Source organism: Mustela nivalis (genome assembly GCF_964662115.1).
Source record: "Mustela nivalis genome assembly, chromosome: 8".
NCBI lineage: Eukaryota > Metazoa > Chordata > Mammalia > Carnivora > Mustelidae > Mustela > Mustela nivalis.
The window spans coordinates 114,257,894-114,273,379 of record NC_139027.1 but is presented as its reverse complement, the minus strand read 5'-3'; the positions used below and the strand labels follow the sequence as shown (position 1 = coordinate 114,273,379).

Genomic DNA, 15,486 nt, shown 5'->3' with positions numbered 1-15,486 from the left:
GATTACATATAATTTGATACTGGCTTAAGGAGAAAAAAAAAAAACTGCACACAGAAAAAAAGTCAAATCCACAAATGCTCACCGTGGTGTCATTAGGTGGTAGGATCATCAAAGATCTTCCTCCTAAATTCTTGGAATTACCGTGTTTGTTTTTTGTTTCTTGTTTTTTTTAAAATAGTAAGTACAGACTTTCTATTAGAAAATGAAAAAAATATTTTAATGATCCCCTTTTTAGCATTTGTGAAAGCACTTATAATTGTGAATTTTAGTTTGTTAGAAGTAAATAAATAAAAGTACCACCAACATAACATTCTATACCTACCATACTGAATAAGTTAGTTTTGACAAGACAACCTGTTTGAGAGAACAATTATTAATAAGACTGTTAATTCTTGCAGCTTCCCTATAGGACAATTTGTCAAAATTTAAAATACTAAAAAATCTTAAGCACTGTACCCGACAATTCTACTGCTAGAAACTTACGGGTATTCTCCCTAAAATATGTACAAGAAATTTCATTGCAGTATTGTTTGTATTAGCGAAACATTTAAAATAGCCAAAATGCCTATCAAGCTTTGGGATGGGGGGGAGTAATGTAATAAATATCACCACTTAAATTGTGGAATGCTAGAAAAAGAGGGCTTCAGTCTACCTCCAGGGTTCAGACCTGGGACCCAGACAAGGAGCCTCAACTGGTGATAAGTACTCAAATTTTAATGATAAAAAAAGTCAAAAGCATATAAAGGAAAATGAAAATATTTACTTCCTACCTTATCACTACCCGTTAGTAGCAAGACTTTGCCTGTTTTCTACTTTAATCTGCTTACAAGGAATCTGGCCTAACGCAGTCTATTACCTTAACATTAGCATTAATAGAACTATTAATTATTCCCTGGATTGCATTTAGACTGTTGGAGACATGTGCAAAGACAAGGTCAAGCACAGATGAATTCTAACACTAAAGGGCTGTTAGCACAACCGCATCGTGAAATGCAGAACGAGAAAGACTGGGTTTCAGACGCACCTAAATGCCGCGCCGCAGACCTGTCCATATGCTTTCCGTTACAAGCCGCTGAGCTACATTTCCTTGTGCTGCTGAGGTCCAAGCTTGAAACCACAGGGGGATCCCGGTTAGCAGAGTCAAGTCCTAGCTAGAGAAAAACAGATGGTAAATAAAAACAGAGCAATAATGAACCTACCAGGAGGCACTCCGCATGAATGGAGTCTACTTCTCACTCATTGTGGCCAATCCTAGAACCTGTTCTATGACACATTCATTCTTAAGGAGCATCTAGGAGGCCCCAGCCAGCCCCTGGGCAGGATCACACAACGCACCTTCTTGCCCTTCAACATCGGCTCTTCATCTGCACTGAATATTTTGGAAGATGGTATTTTAGAATACATGGGAAAAGCAATCTTGTACTTAGTTGGGGTTTCTTCCTTGATAATCTTTGAAACTCTATATTCCTTAGCATAACACCTCAATTTTTCACCAAAAAAAAAAAAAATCTTTTTACATACTTCTGTAAGTGTTCTCTAGTGCTCACCATACTAAGTACCTCTTAAAAATCTTTAAGATTTTCTTTCTTTGAGAGAACAAGCTCAAAGAGCAGGGGAGGAGTAGTGGGAAAGGGAGAGGGACAAGCAGATTCCACCAAGCACAGAAACACACGCAGGGCTCAATCCCATAACCCTGAGATGATCATGACCTGAGCCGAAACCAAGAGTCAGATGCTCAACTGATGAAGCCACCCAGGAGCCCCAGGGACATGTTAAAATTAATAAAGGGATGGGGCACCTGGGTGGCTCCGTGGGTTAAGCCTCTGCCTTCAGCTTGGTCATGATCTCAGGGTCCTGGGATCGAAACCCGCATCAGGCTCTCTGCTCAGCGGGGAGCCTGCCTTCCCCCACCCCCGCCTGCCTCTCTGCCTACTTGTGATCTCTTTCTGTCAAATAAATAAATATAATCTTTAAAAAACTTAATAAAGGGAGACGTCATTAATATGCAGTGGGAAGAAAGCAGGGGACGCTATAAGGGGGAGCCAGTAAAACTCAGTTAAGCACAGGAAGAACTGTCCATCACAGACCCCAACAGAAGAATCTCAACAGGAAAGAATTATCAATGATAGGGCTCAAAAGCAAGACAGTGCACTGCAGCCCCTACAAGAAATCTGCAACCCTGGCCAACTCAGCCCATGACAAGCCACCATCACCCTGAACTAGTGTCTTCCTCCTACGGGCTCTGCTACAAACTCCCAACTTCTTCCTTCTCCATAAAATAATCCTCCTCTCTGCTGTACCTGCCTATGGTTTGTCCATAATGTCCCAAATAACTCATTTTTGCTGGTAAAAAAAACTTATTTTGAAGGCTAACATTATTTAGTGATTAGAAGTGGGATCCAGAAGACTGCCAACAACTCCAAGGCTGATGAACAAAAAGGTACCCATATCCACAGAGCTACCTGAGCTCACTGCTTTCTCGCCAACCCTAGAACTTGAACATAATTTTTCTCCTGGATTTTGAGCTCCATTCTGTGTTTTAAGCTCTCTACGAATTATTTGGCATCTGTTTTAAGGCTTTGTTCTTTATAAGAATGCTCATTTGGGCTCCTGTTATGAACCAGGCTACTCCGACTGAAACTGTGCTAGCCTTTTACCCAACTTCTTGGGAACAGGGAATATTATCAGGAATCTAAAATTGCTTGTCTACAAAATACAATTTCTAGAATAACGGAGGCAAACAAAGAGAGAAGAGGGCTTCTGAGGCCTTTTTCCTTCCTGTCTTCTATGTCTCAGGATGTGCAGCAGCTGTCTTGCGTTCACTCCTGAACTTCCCTTTTCCTCTGAAACTCTCCCAACTCCCTCCTTTCCTGAACATAATAAAAACTGCCCCTTTAAAGTTAAGTCTTCTGAGGATCTGAAAACCCAAATCTCTTCTGTTCCCTGGACCAATGCCAGACTGTGCACCAGAGTTGAAGAGTTTCCTAAAGTGACTCAGAATTCACATTTGCTAAAGAATTTAACACACTTATTCCAACTTACCACCCCGGTTTCTAAGATTTGTATCAGCCAGGCCATGCGCTCGGGGAGGACCACGCCAAACACTGGATGAAATTAGCCCCATGAGAACATCCTAAAACATTTAGAGAAACAAACCCCTAACTTTGGCAAGATCCTAGAACGCTCACCGGAAATCTCCATCAGGCAATTACAGTAGCTTTTCCTAAGCCTGTTGACTGGAACAGAATTCAAATTTGCACACAACAGCCTGATGACCTCATCGTAACTACTATAACCAACTCCAAAGTGTCTCTGGGGAAGATTCTAGTCTTCCTTTAGAGAATACACCTGGGTAGGTAGCATTTAGCTCTCATTTACTAACAGGATGAACCAGGATTTTTTAGTTGAAAGAGCAGCATGGAATGGGAAACTGCGTCTACTCCACATTTAGCTAGCTTGGCAAACCAGCTCACTCACACCCACAAGGGCCACCTAAAAGAAAGAACACTAAACTCTCAATTTTCAACTCTGGCCAATGACAGCCCCTAAACAGACCAAAACCCCTTGGTTTCTGCTATAGGTGCAAAGGGCCAGGGCAATGGGAAAAAAGTCTGTTACAAACCTAAACATTCCAGAAGCCTTCAGCCCTCTTGCCAGCCTTTCCAACGTCCTCCTAATTCCCAGCAATGGGGCTCCAAGGACCTACAGGGGCTCTTCCCAGTCCCCACTCTTAACTGGCCTGAAGAAACCACTCTTCAGACTGAGAATGAAATCTCCACAGCTATATTCTCTGTGCGCTATGCCACTCCTGGAAAGCAGGTCCTACAGGCAACAGAGCATGAAAACAGCCCAAATAATTGGGGGGGAGAAAGGGGCTTCTCTCATAAACCTTACAGGTTCCTGTCTCTGCACCTATTCCTTTTCGGTTAGACCCTTGGAGATTCCCACCCTTTTCTCCTTAGTTTCTCCATCCCATTCATTCACTGGGACAAGATTTCTTAGGAAAGTATTATGCCAGAATTTCTCCCGAAAGAAGGAAATAAGTTTAGAATCAAAATTGCCAACCAGGGGGATTAAATGAGCCTTCAGCCTCTTCTGTTTGCTCCATCTCTGATGGCACGATAGGGGAGTCTGGGGACACGGCGCATTTGTCCCCATCGGGTCAGCTGCCACCCTCTTTATAGGCAGATTCCTCAACTGATACTGGCAGGATTCACAGCACGCCTCCCACCAAGATTCAAACAGATCCCTCGCCACCTCTCCCCAGAACAAATGCCCTATAAATAAAGAAGCCCTTTAAGGCATCAAGCCCGGAGTAGGAGACCACAGACTCAGGGCCTTATCATCCCCTGTACTAGGCCCTGGGAGCCCCTACTTTACCTGTGAGAAGACACCTGGCCCAGGATGGAGGCTAGTCCAGGACCTCAGAGCAATAAGTAACATTATCCCTGGGCACCCTGTTGTTCTCAACCCCCACACACTGATGTCCTTTCCCACTAAAAGCAAATCCTCCTTGGGACGCCTGGGTGGCTCAGTTGGTTGGACGACTGCCTTCCGCTCAGGTCATGATCCCGAGTCCCGGCATCGAGTCCCGCATCGGGCTCCCAGCTCCATGGGGAGTCTGCTTCTTCCTCTGACCTTCTCCTTGCTCATGCTCTCTCTCTCACTGCCTCTCTCTCTCAAATGAATAAATAAAAAAAAAATCTTTAAAAAAAAAAAAAAAAAAAAAGCAAATCCTCCTTCCCTGTAATTGTTCTACATAGTGCACTTTTAGTGTTCCAGTTCATAAGGACAGTATCTTCTTGCTTTCACCTGGGAAGAACAGTAATAAACCTGGACAGTAATGCTCCAGGTTACACAGGCAGTCCTTCTTAACTCCTTATAAACCTTAAAAGTTGATTCAGAGGATATAAAGTTTCCTGCAGGCTCTAGTTGGTTACAATATGTATTTATGTTCTGCTTTTCTGCTCCTTTTCTTAAACATTTCCACAGGAGGCAGCATTCATCTGTTAAAAACTTTTGGCCTCAAAAGGACATAAAATTGGGGCACCTGGGTGGCTCAGTCGGTTAAGCATCTGCCTTCGGCTCCAGTCAGGATCCCAGGGTCCTGGGATTGAGCCCCGCATCGGGCTCCCTGTTTGGCGAGCAGCCTGCTTCTCCATCTCCCTCTCCCACTCTCCCTGCTGTGTTCCCTCTCTCGATGTCTTTCTCTGTCAAATAAATTAATAAAATCCTTTAAAAACAAAACAAAACATAAAGTCTTCAAAGACAAATTGCAGCTTGCAACAACTCAGGTTCATCTTAGGGCACCTGATCTCAGAACAAGGACTACATTTAGACTCAGGTTGGTTTCACAGCACCCAAAACCTAAACTAAGTGCCAATTACAAAGTATTTGGGGGCTGGCTGTCTACTGTCAAAACTGAGATTCCAAACTTCTCTCTTACAGCTCAACCATTGTATGCTTTACTTGAAAAATGACAAACCTGACCCTGTCATTCAGAAAGATCGAGAAGACCTAGCTTTGGAGACTTTAAAGAAAAGCCTAATAAAGCCTCCTGCCCTCGACATCCTAATGATCAACTTCCCCCTTCCTCATTGTGTGTGAGAAGAAAGAAAATGCCTGGAGTACTTACCCAAAAATATGGGGGACCATCACTAACCCACAGGAGAGCCAAACTCTGGAACCTGTGCCCAGGGATGTCCCTTCAGCCCCCCCCCTCAGAACCATTCCTGTCACTGCCCTTCTGGTTCAGGCCCGTGAAGAAAGAGTCTCAGGATTCCCTCTAACCAAGCTTGTGCTGCCTGCAGAAACCCCCCTAAAATCTCACCACACTCAGCACCTTAGTCAGCCGCCTCACCTCCTAGGGGATCCCCCTGCTACCTGCTCGTCACGGAACTCCTCCTCACTGCCATAACCATAATTAAGCCTGCTATTCTCCTCTCCTCCTTCACGGAGGAGACCCCTCACAACTGCCTGAGACCGACAGATCACCTCTGGACTTCCTGTGACAATTCCTAGCAAACTCCTCTAACCAAGGCGGATTTTTCATGTTTTACCAATGGTACTGGTTTAGAGGATGAGAATGACAAGTACCATGCTGGGAATGCTAGTGTGGCCCCTCTGGAAGGGACCGAGGCAGCACTTCTACCTTTAGCTACTTGAGCCCCACAGGCTGAGTTTCACGCTTTCAGGCAAGCTTGTACCTTGGCCATAGATCAAACCACAAACATTTATACCCACAGCTGGTCTGCCTTCAGGTAGCTCAGCACTCTGGAATGTTACGCCAACAATGTGGTACCCTTATGTCCAAGGAGGATAAGATTAAAAATGGCTCCTAGGGTTAAAATTCATTAAATGCCCTACTTTTGCCAGCTGCTCTTTTACTGAATTTCCTGGGCATTCCAGATTCAACTCTTTGGAGGCCGAAGGAAACCACCCCACGATACTGCCACCAAAACACTGCTCTCAAAGAAATCAAGAGCCAAACCTCCTTCACAGTCCAATGAAATATTCTCCCAAATGAGGCTTTTGAAAAACTGACCAGAGACACCTGACAACTGGCCCCAGAATAGGAAAAACAATACTGGGAATCTAATCATTGTTGCTTTGATAAAAAAAAAATAAACAAACTGTGGTTTGGACCAAATAATCTGGCCCAATTCATGAACCAATACAGTGGGGAGATATAAATAAAGCCACAAAAAGTGCCTACCTCACCTGCCCCATGTGTCCAAAACATAATGCAAAAAATTCACTCACACCACTCACTTGAAATTACCAAAGGGGCCATTCAAGATTTGGCAAATGGATTTCATAGAGCTACCCCCCATCTCACGGATTTAAATATGTTTTAGTCATGGTTCTTATGTTTTCTCCCTGGACCACTGCTGTCTCTCGCACCCGAGGCCACTACTGTTTCTGTAGCTAAAATTCTGTTAGAAAAAAAAATCATCCTCATGCGGAGAACTCCTCTTTAACTTCAGAGTGATGGAGGAACCCATTTTGGCAGGCAGGTGCTTCAGCAAATCTGCGCCGCTCGGCCAGTTTTACGACACTTCTGCCCTCAGATTGGTCCAATGTGCTAAGGGCACTATTAAGATTCAACGGGCAAAATCGGCAAAGACCTCCCCTCTTATCTGGGCCTAAAGCACTGACATTGGCCCTTGCTAACTCAGACCCAGCCCTTCAGACTTTGACCCTCTGAAATAACCGGAGAACAACTGATACACTCTGTCCCCGCCGCCTTTGACCCATGGTTGATAGAGATACACTTCAACTGTGTAAAAGCCTCGCAGCTCCTGTTGAAAATAACCAGGCGCTAGTAGAGACGTGTTTTCACCACACACTCTGGAGATGAAAACTTCAGAATCACACCTTGCACCTGGAAATTTCATCTACAGTAAAAGACCTCCAGAAAGACTCTCTTCAGCCTCCCTGGAAAGACCCCTCCTAGGTGCTGCTAATCCACCCACAAGCTGCCAAACCCCAGGGAACAGACGTGCTGCATTCACACAACCTGTCGAAAGTCAGCAAACCCTGACTGGACCTCCACACTGCCTGCTGACCTGCAAGTAATGATTTCCTAGAATTGAAGCAGACACATCTGGATGAGACTGCTTCCCCCAACATGTCCAGCCCTGGCCTGTTAGAAGGTTCAGGATTCACAAAGTCTCTTTTTCATCTGGACTATTAACAGAGTCTAGATTCTAATCCAAAATTCATGGTTTCTGAATTATCAACTTTACTGTATTATTACATTTGGTTAGAACAGTTCTTTCAAGATAACAATACTGTTTTAAAGTGTCTGCAGAGGTTTGCTGTTTCGCAAAAAGCCCACCAGCTATTGCTTCATATTTATACCTGTACTGTACCTTCCCAAATGAACTCCGTTCATTCTTAAAAATGCTCCTGTCATATTCATTATTCTGTTTTCATGATGGGCTCAAAGGGATGACTTCTAGTAGGCATAATGAACTCTGGGTTTGCTTCCTATAGAGAGAATTTTCTCCCCTAAATTGTAATCAGTGCCAATGAATATTTTTAGTTGGCTACTTTCAAAGATTTTATTTGAGTAATCTCCACACCCAGCAAGGGGCTCAAACTCACAACCCAGAGATCAAGGGTTGAACGTTCCACCAAATGAGCCCCTCACGTGCCCCTAGATGGCTACTTTCAGATCTAGGATTCTGGTTTAGAACCATCACACAAGGATGCCTGGGTGGCTCAGTGGGTTAAGCCTCTGCCTTCAGCTTGGGTCATGATTCCAGGGTCCTAGGATCAGGTCCTGAGTTGGGCTCTCTGCTCGGTGGGGAGCCTGCTTCCTCCTCTCCCTCTCTCTGCCTGCCTCTCTGTCTACTTGTGATCTCTGTCAAATAAATAAAATCTTTAAAAAGGGGGGGGCGGCGCCTGGGTGGCTCAGTGGGTTAAAGCCTCTGCCTTTGGCTCAGGTCATGATCTCAGGGTCCTAGGATCGAGTCTCGCATCGGGCTCTCTGCTCAGCGGGAAGCCTGCTTCCTCCTCTCTCTCTCTCTGCCTGCCTCTCTGCCTACTTGTGATCTCTGTCAAATAAATAAATAAAATCTTTAAAAAAAAAAAAAGAAAGAAAGAAAGAAAGAAAGAAAAAAAAGAACCATCACAGAATTTGGAACTGTCATGTTACTTTTGATTCTGTACTTGTTGCCTGTCAAACTTTTATAAAAATGACATACCCATGGGCACAAGGGTGGCTGAGTCTGTTAAGTGTCTGCCTCGGGCTCAGTTCATGATCCCAGAGTCCCAGAATAGAGCCCTGCGTTGGGCTCCCTGCTGGGCCATGAGCCTGCTTCTCCCTCTCCCTCTGCCTGCTGCTTCCCTCGCTTGTGCTCCTCTTTCTCTCTGTCAAATAAATAAATCTTTTTTTTTTTAATGAACATACCCAATAAAGAGAAAATCTCCAACGTTTACAATCTGGATAACTATGCACTAGAAATGGGAGATGCCAGAGAGTTCTCCCTGCACCCCTCCTTGTTACTCAAAAGTGACCTCTATCTGTAGAATTTCCAATCTGTAGAATTTTCTCCCAGTGTGGGACATGACACACAGGAAAGGTCCATCCTAGCACTGAGAGACAAAAGCCACTAAATTATAAGACTCTGACTACTAATCAGTAATGCTTTTGGAGAAAAATCTCAATCAAAAGGGGGAAATACAAAAATTTATAAAGGGAAACTTCACTAAAATAGAGTCAGGAAGTTAGAAGGGGGAGCCAGTATCACTGAATGCCAACTATAAGAACTGTAAATTACAACCCTAACAGAAGAATCTCAAGAGGAAAGAATCATCAATAACAGGCCTGAAGAGGGGAAAATGTACATAGTATCTCATCTAAGAAATTAACCACTCCTGCAACTCAGCCAAAGACAAACCCTCCCCTCACATCACCCTGAACTCCTACTTTTCTTCCAAGGATTTCGGACTTCCTCATTCTCCATAAAGTAACCTTTTTCTCCTTTGTTTGTTGGCCATAGCTTTTATGTCCAAAGTTGCAAATCTCGGTTAATAAACCCATAAAATAACTTTTATTTTTCAGGTTAACGTATCATACCTGTGCACTTTATTTTCGCAACGGCCCTCGGAAATGACTGGGTCCACACTTCACAAGTAAGAAAACCAAGAGGGGCGAAGCCTGGTCAAGGTCCTGGAGCTCCTATGTGACAAAATTGGGGTCAGGGACCACCACACCTATGACGATTGGGCTTTATGACTCTACACTGTGTTCAATGCCAGCACCACAACACCCCACCAGTGCTGTTTGTGGTGAAACGGAGAGATGTGACTACTTAAAAATCACCTTCTTTTAAAGCCTCTTACAAATGTATTATGAGGGTGCTTCTAGAAAAAAAAAGCTGGCTCATACTCTATTTATTAAGCTGGATTATCAATAGATACACAGATGTTCATTTTATTGTTTTACATACCCTTATACCTGTGCATATGTTTCACAATAAAAACGAACCCAGAGCCTGACCTGGGGCAGCTGTCTCTGGAACACCAGTCAGGAGTCTGGCCCACCACTGTAAAGAAAAACACAGGTGAGTTTAGCCAGATACCAAGTTTCCTGTTAGAAAACAGTTCCAGGGGCGCCTGGGTTGTTCAGTGGGTTGACGTTCTGTCTTTGGCTCAGGTCATGATCTTGGGGTCCTGGGAAAGAGCCCCACATCGGGCTCTCTGCTCAGCAGGGAGCCTGCTTCCCCCCCCCCCCGCCCCGCCTGCCTCTCTGCCTGCTTATGATCTCTCTGTGTCAAATAAATATCTTTACCCCCCCCCCCAAAAAAAAGTTCCACTGCAAACTTTTTTTTTTTAATGCTGCAACTTTTTCTACTGTTTGTTCAGGAGTGAGTTAGCATCACAATCACTGACGGCCTTGAGGCATACACATGCCATCACACTTGTATCAGTCCAGCCTTCAGGAAGCCTCCAGGGATCCTATTTTTTTTTTTTTTTTTAATTTCAGAAACTAAACATTGGTCTTTTGCTGTTTGGGGACAAAAATTACTACTCAGTTTGAAATAATGAGCATATGAATGGAGAAACTGTTTTTCTCTTGCTAAAACGTTACATTCAGGGCAGAAGAGAAAGGTAATTTATTTCCAAAAATAAAATCTGCATAACCATAAATCCATTCTAAGCTATGTTTATTAAAAATGTAAAGATTCAGAAGAAAAGCACCAAGGCAACATCCATCAGTGAAGATTATGTCAAGAAGAGGAATAATGGAAATACCAGGGAAAAAAGTAACTAAAGAAACGCTTTTGAAGAATAGCTTATTTTCAGTTAAACTGAAATTATGTATGTTGTCCTTTGAGAAATGCAAGTTGCACAGTATGTGTAGTATAATCCCATTTTTATTAAAAGTATAATTTTACAGAACATATTTGTGGACATAAGAAAGGGCTGGGAAGGATAAAGAGCAAACTGCCAGGAAGTGCAGGGAGGTAAAAGAGGCCCATGTGACTTTTACAATTTGCTTTATCCAATTCTGACAAGTTAGAATTATTTTCCAACATGTGTATGCTTCTTTCATAAATCCTTTAAAAGGCTAAAAAATATTAATTAAGAAAAAAAGCTTCCATGAGGGCAAAGCTGCATATTACCAAAATGTCACTTTAGTTACAAATCAGAGAAAAATCGTCAAAGGACAAGGGCAAGTACTATGACCCCACGAAGATTTGTTTTTGGAAAGTATTTTTTTAAGCTGATTAGTAAAACCAGGGTTTGGAAGGACTGGCTTTCTACTCCACTAGACTATCAGACACCAAAACAAAGAAATCGGGTCAGAAGTTCTAATACTGGAAAAATACAAGTGTATTTTTGAAAGAAAAATTAAGCAGGAGGAGCCACTCAACAAAAGCAAGACTGAGTTATCAGTGTGCATCCTTGAACTTCTGTCCCAGCACCAGCCAGCACCCTTCCCCTTTGTATGCCACCACACTCTGGAAATGTGAAGACCTGCCCTTTGCACACAGGGTTACAAGGCTGAGATCAAAGCCAAGGCCCCTGTGAGCAGTTGAGAGGAAACATCACTTGCAGCTCAATAACGTTCCTCCTGACTTTCCCCCTGTAAAGGCCACTCGGAACGCACACAAAAATATTTACAACTCTTCTCTAGTTTCTTAATTGGGATATGCAAAGGTACTAAGTGCTACAGTTTCAAGGTTTTGATTTCACAGAGAAAAAAACACACACACACAAAATTTTGGGGGGGGTGAGTAACAGACATATATATAGAACTGTTATCTTTATATTTTACCATTTCCTTAAAAAAGGATGTTAATACTTCAGAAGCAAGAAGGACATAGCCCTGGGGCCAGTACCATTCTCAGACCAGAAACAGAGCAACCAAATCATTTTGTCAATTCCATAGATGCCAAAAAGGCGGACAAAATACCTACTCCTAAATCAAAAAAACAAATACCAAACCTCTTCCATGAAACTTAAAATACTTGCTAAACAGGACAAAGGCTATCTTCTGAAAACGAGGGCAAAACACAAGATATTACGTACTACTTACTCTTCATGCTCTTACATTGAGTTTGTATTTTGTAACTGACTTAAAAGAAGCACATGAACGTACCCCAAAATTTAGGCAAAATGGGCAACTTTTTTAAAACAATTTTTTAAAATCCTGAACAAGTAACAGTACACAAATAGAGAAAACTACAAAAACAAATAATTGTGCCCCAAAAATAGATGCCAGGCTTAAGACAAATTTATAGGTCAGTTACATCCTAACCTCCTGGTAACGAAATAGGAAATGGGAAACCTTCCCAATTCCTTCTGGGAAAACTGACAAGCTAACAAAGAAAGCACAAGAGAAGAAAACTGTATGTTAAATTCACTTGCCAGTCCTGGATTTTTTTTTTAACTTTTGCATATTTGACATGCGAATAATGACATCTGGTTTCAGTCTTGATTTCTTTGATCCATGCGTCTATAATTCTCTTATGAACTGTTAAAGTGCCTTTTGTCCATTTTTTTCAGTAGGTTTGACTTTTTTCTTATTCCCTGGTCAGAGCTCCTTACAAATTATGGACATTAACTGTTTGTCATGTTGCAAACATTTTCCCCCAGAAAAAGTCAAAGACTGCTTTTTTCTTTTTGTTTATATCACTTGAAATAAAGAACAGGTTTTTCACCTCCCTTAAGTCCAATCTCACATCTTTTTCAATTGCTTCTAATACTTTTGTACTTAGGAAGCCCCTCCTCACTCCAAGATGAAAGCAATATTCACCTTCATTTTCATCTAGATGTTTTTGGTCAAAATAACTTTTAAATGTTTAACATCCATCCCTTTAAAAATGCATATCCAGGAGCACCTGGGTAGCTTAGCTGGTCAAGCAGACGGCTCTTTCCACTTCAGTCATGATCTCAGGGTCCCTGGATGGAGACCAGTGTCACATCCCCACTCAGCAGGGAGTCTGCTTGAGATTCTCTCCCTTTCCCTTTGCCCCTCCCCCTGCTGGTATGAGCCCACCCATCCCTCCTCCCCCATTCTCTCAAATAAATCAATTCTTTAAAAAAATAAAAATGCATATCCAATAAAATCATAGCTCTAGGAATATAACTAGATGAGTATAATTTTATTTACTTTAGTTATAGAATAAGTCGATATTCAATATTTAAGGGCTGGCTAACTAAATTATGACAATAAAATGCTTTACAATAAAACACTTCAAAAGCCATTCAGGAAAACAGTCCCGCTCTGTTACTAAGTGGGGGGAGGGAGGGAAGAGGCAGAATACCCTCCCCATTTTTATATAAAAACTATGTTTGTTTGGTAAACAGGCAGTCTAGATACTTTACCTAAATATTAACAGTGATCCTTCCTGAGTGTCAGATTGTATGTGGGGTCCTATTTCTTTATGCTTGTCTGTTTTACATTATTAATGAACATGTATTACATTTGTGATTAGAAAAAAAAGCTTAAAACTCGTAAATATACATGCAAAACAAGCCAATAAAAATAATTTTGCCCACATGCTTAAGTTGCAACAGTCTTTCAAAAAAATTAAAAATGCCTTTCCTTTGCTTAACACATTTAATCCCATATTACAAATAGGATAATAATGACTTAATTCAAGAAAAATGGAGGGTTGCCAATCTTCCTTAATTACCCAAAGATCTAAGGAGTAATGTCTGATTTATACTCCTGGCAAAATGACCAAATTAAAAAAAAACAGCCCAATGACAATTATCAGTGGTAATAAGTCAAGCTCAGCTAACACAAACCATTCCATTTTTCCTTAACAAACTGTGCCTTAGCACGTGAACAAGTACAGCTAAGTTCAACTAAGCTGAAAAGCTAACCCCAAAAGCTTCCCATCAGACTAGATGTGTCTTTATCCTCTAATGCCCCAATCTCTCTCTGAACAGCCCCATTCTCTGCCTGCTGGTGTGGGGTGCTTGCTCCTTGACCCACCCAGACTTGACAGCTCAAGGGGGCTCCCCTGCTATTGCTCCCCCCTCCTGTTCCCATTTCCACGGCCTCATTACTATGGAAGACAGGAATAATTCTGGAATAGAATCAGGAGTGTGTGTGAAGAGGGATGACAAGATCCCCCCAGGAACCTGCTAGCCCCAGAACTCCTGAAAACTTCTCCAGTGTCTAAGAATGATCACAATTAGATAATCCCTGTCATCAGACTGAAGTGACTCAGGGTCAGAATTTTGAACTCAGAACCAGGAAAGACCTGGAGATGGTCATGCGGAGGTCTCAGACAGGCCACTTCTCCCCAGATGTACCTCAGTATCCTCAGAATGAACACAAAGGATAGATTAGAAAACCCACAGACTCACCAGCCAAGGAAGGGAGGGGCACAGAGGGAAAGCAGGGTCTCACACCCAGCCAGAAGCAGCAAGAGAATAGATACCAAACCAGTCTCATTTCCCACTAGGAACCGTGGAGAGGGAAAGAGAATAGTGTGGATAGGCAGAGAGAGCCCAGAGCACCTTCTCTGAGTCCTGTGCTGCACGTGTTATTAAAATCCCGCCCACGACTTCAGGAGTTAACAAGACTAACAAAGACTAAAAACTAGTTAGGACAAGCGTTTCCAGAGACCTGGAATACACAGCAAGTCCATATTTTGGAAAAAGCCTAAAGGACATAATTAGAAAGAGTTACTAGAGGCTATTATTTAAGTATGATGCAAAAGTCTCCATTTTTTAATAGTACCGGCATAAAAACAAGGAATGAAAGCTCAAGAACTCCATCAACCCCAAAGAGACACCATACATGCCCAAACAGAAAAGTACGAAACACCAGAACTGTCGAAATTTAAAAGTGGAGTGGAAAGCTTGTCGATGACCTCTAGCCCCCCTTTCTGGTTCTTCAGAATAACAGCACCCAACTTCCGGGTGCTCCCACTTAAAGTTCCTAATTATTGGGACCAGGATGGTGAAAAATCTTCAAGTTCATATCTAACTTTTTAAAATTCAGCTGATTATTCCCATCATACTTTGAAAGACAAGCAGATTTGAAATCTAAAAAACCTTTTAAGCAAAATCACATTCTGACAGATTTTTATTCATTTTTAAGAAAAATGCTTTGTTTGAAACCTTAGAGTCTGAAAAATGACTTTTTTTTAAAAAAGCTAAAGCCCTAAAAATGATCTATAAATAAAACTTTCTGGAGGGCACCTGGGTGGCTCAGTGGGCTAAAGCCTTTGCCTTTCGCTTAGGTCATGATCCCAGGGTCCTGGGATCAAGCCCCGAATCGGGCTCTCTCTGCTTGGTGGGGAGGCTGCTTCCTCCTCTCTCTCTCTGCCTCTCTGCTTACTTGGGATCTCTGTCAAATAAATAAATAAAACCTTAAAAAAAAAAACAAAAACACAACACTTCCTGGATACATCATAAAATAACAAGACAAACTGGGAAACATATTTGTAACATTTACTAAAATGCTAATATCCTGGCTGTAAAAAGAACTCCTATAAATCACCAGGAAAA

At 42.3% G+C, this 15,486-nt stretch overlaps 1 protein-coding gene across 22 annotated transcripts in view; it reads right to left on the bottom strand.

Moving 5' to 3' along the window:
- Nucleotides 1-15,486, bottom strand: part of SLC23A2 (solute carrier family 23 member 2) — a 132,734-nt gene that overhangs the window by 103,387 nt on the left and 13,861 nt on the right. For 5 of the 22 annotated variants that reach the window (XR_014315282.1, XM_082744453.1, XM_082744452.1 and 2 more), the window contains one exon: nt 1,025-1,151. The exons of 5 other annotated variants lie outside the window; for them this stretch is intronic. The gene's annotated coding sequence lies outside the window, so the exon portion shown is untranslated. Of the gene's footprint in view, nt 1-82; nt 193-1,024; nt 1,152-9,586; nt 9,689-10,009; nt 10,056-15,486 lie in introns of all 22 variants that reach the window. 12 more of the 22 variants (XM_082744436.1, XM_082744437.1, XM_082744446.1 and 9 more) reach the window with 9 other exon arrangements.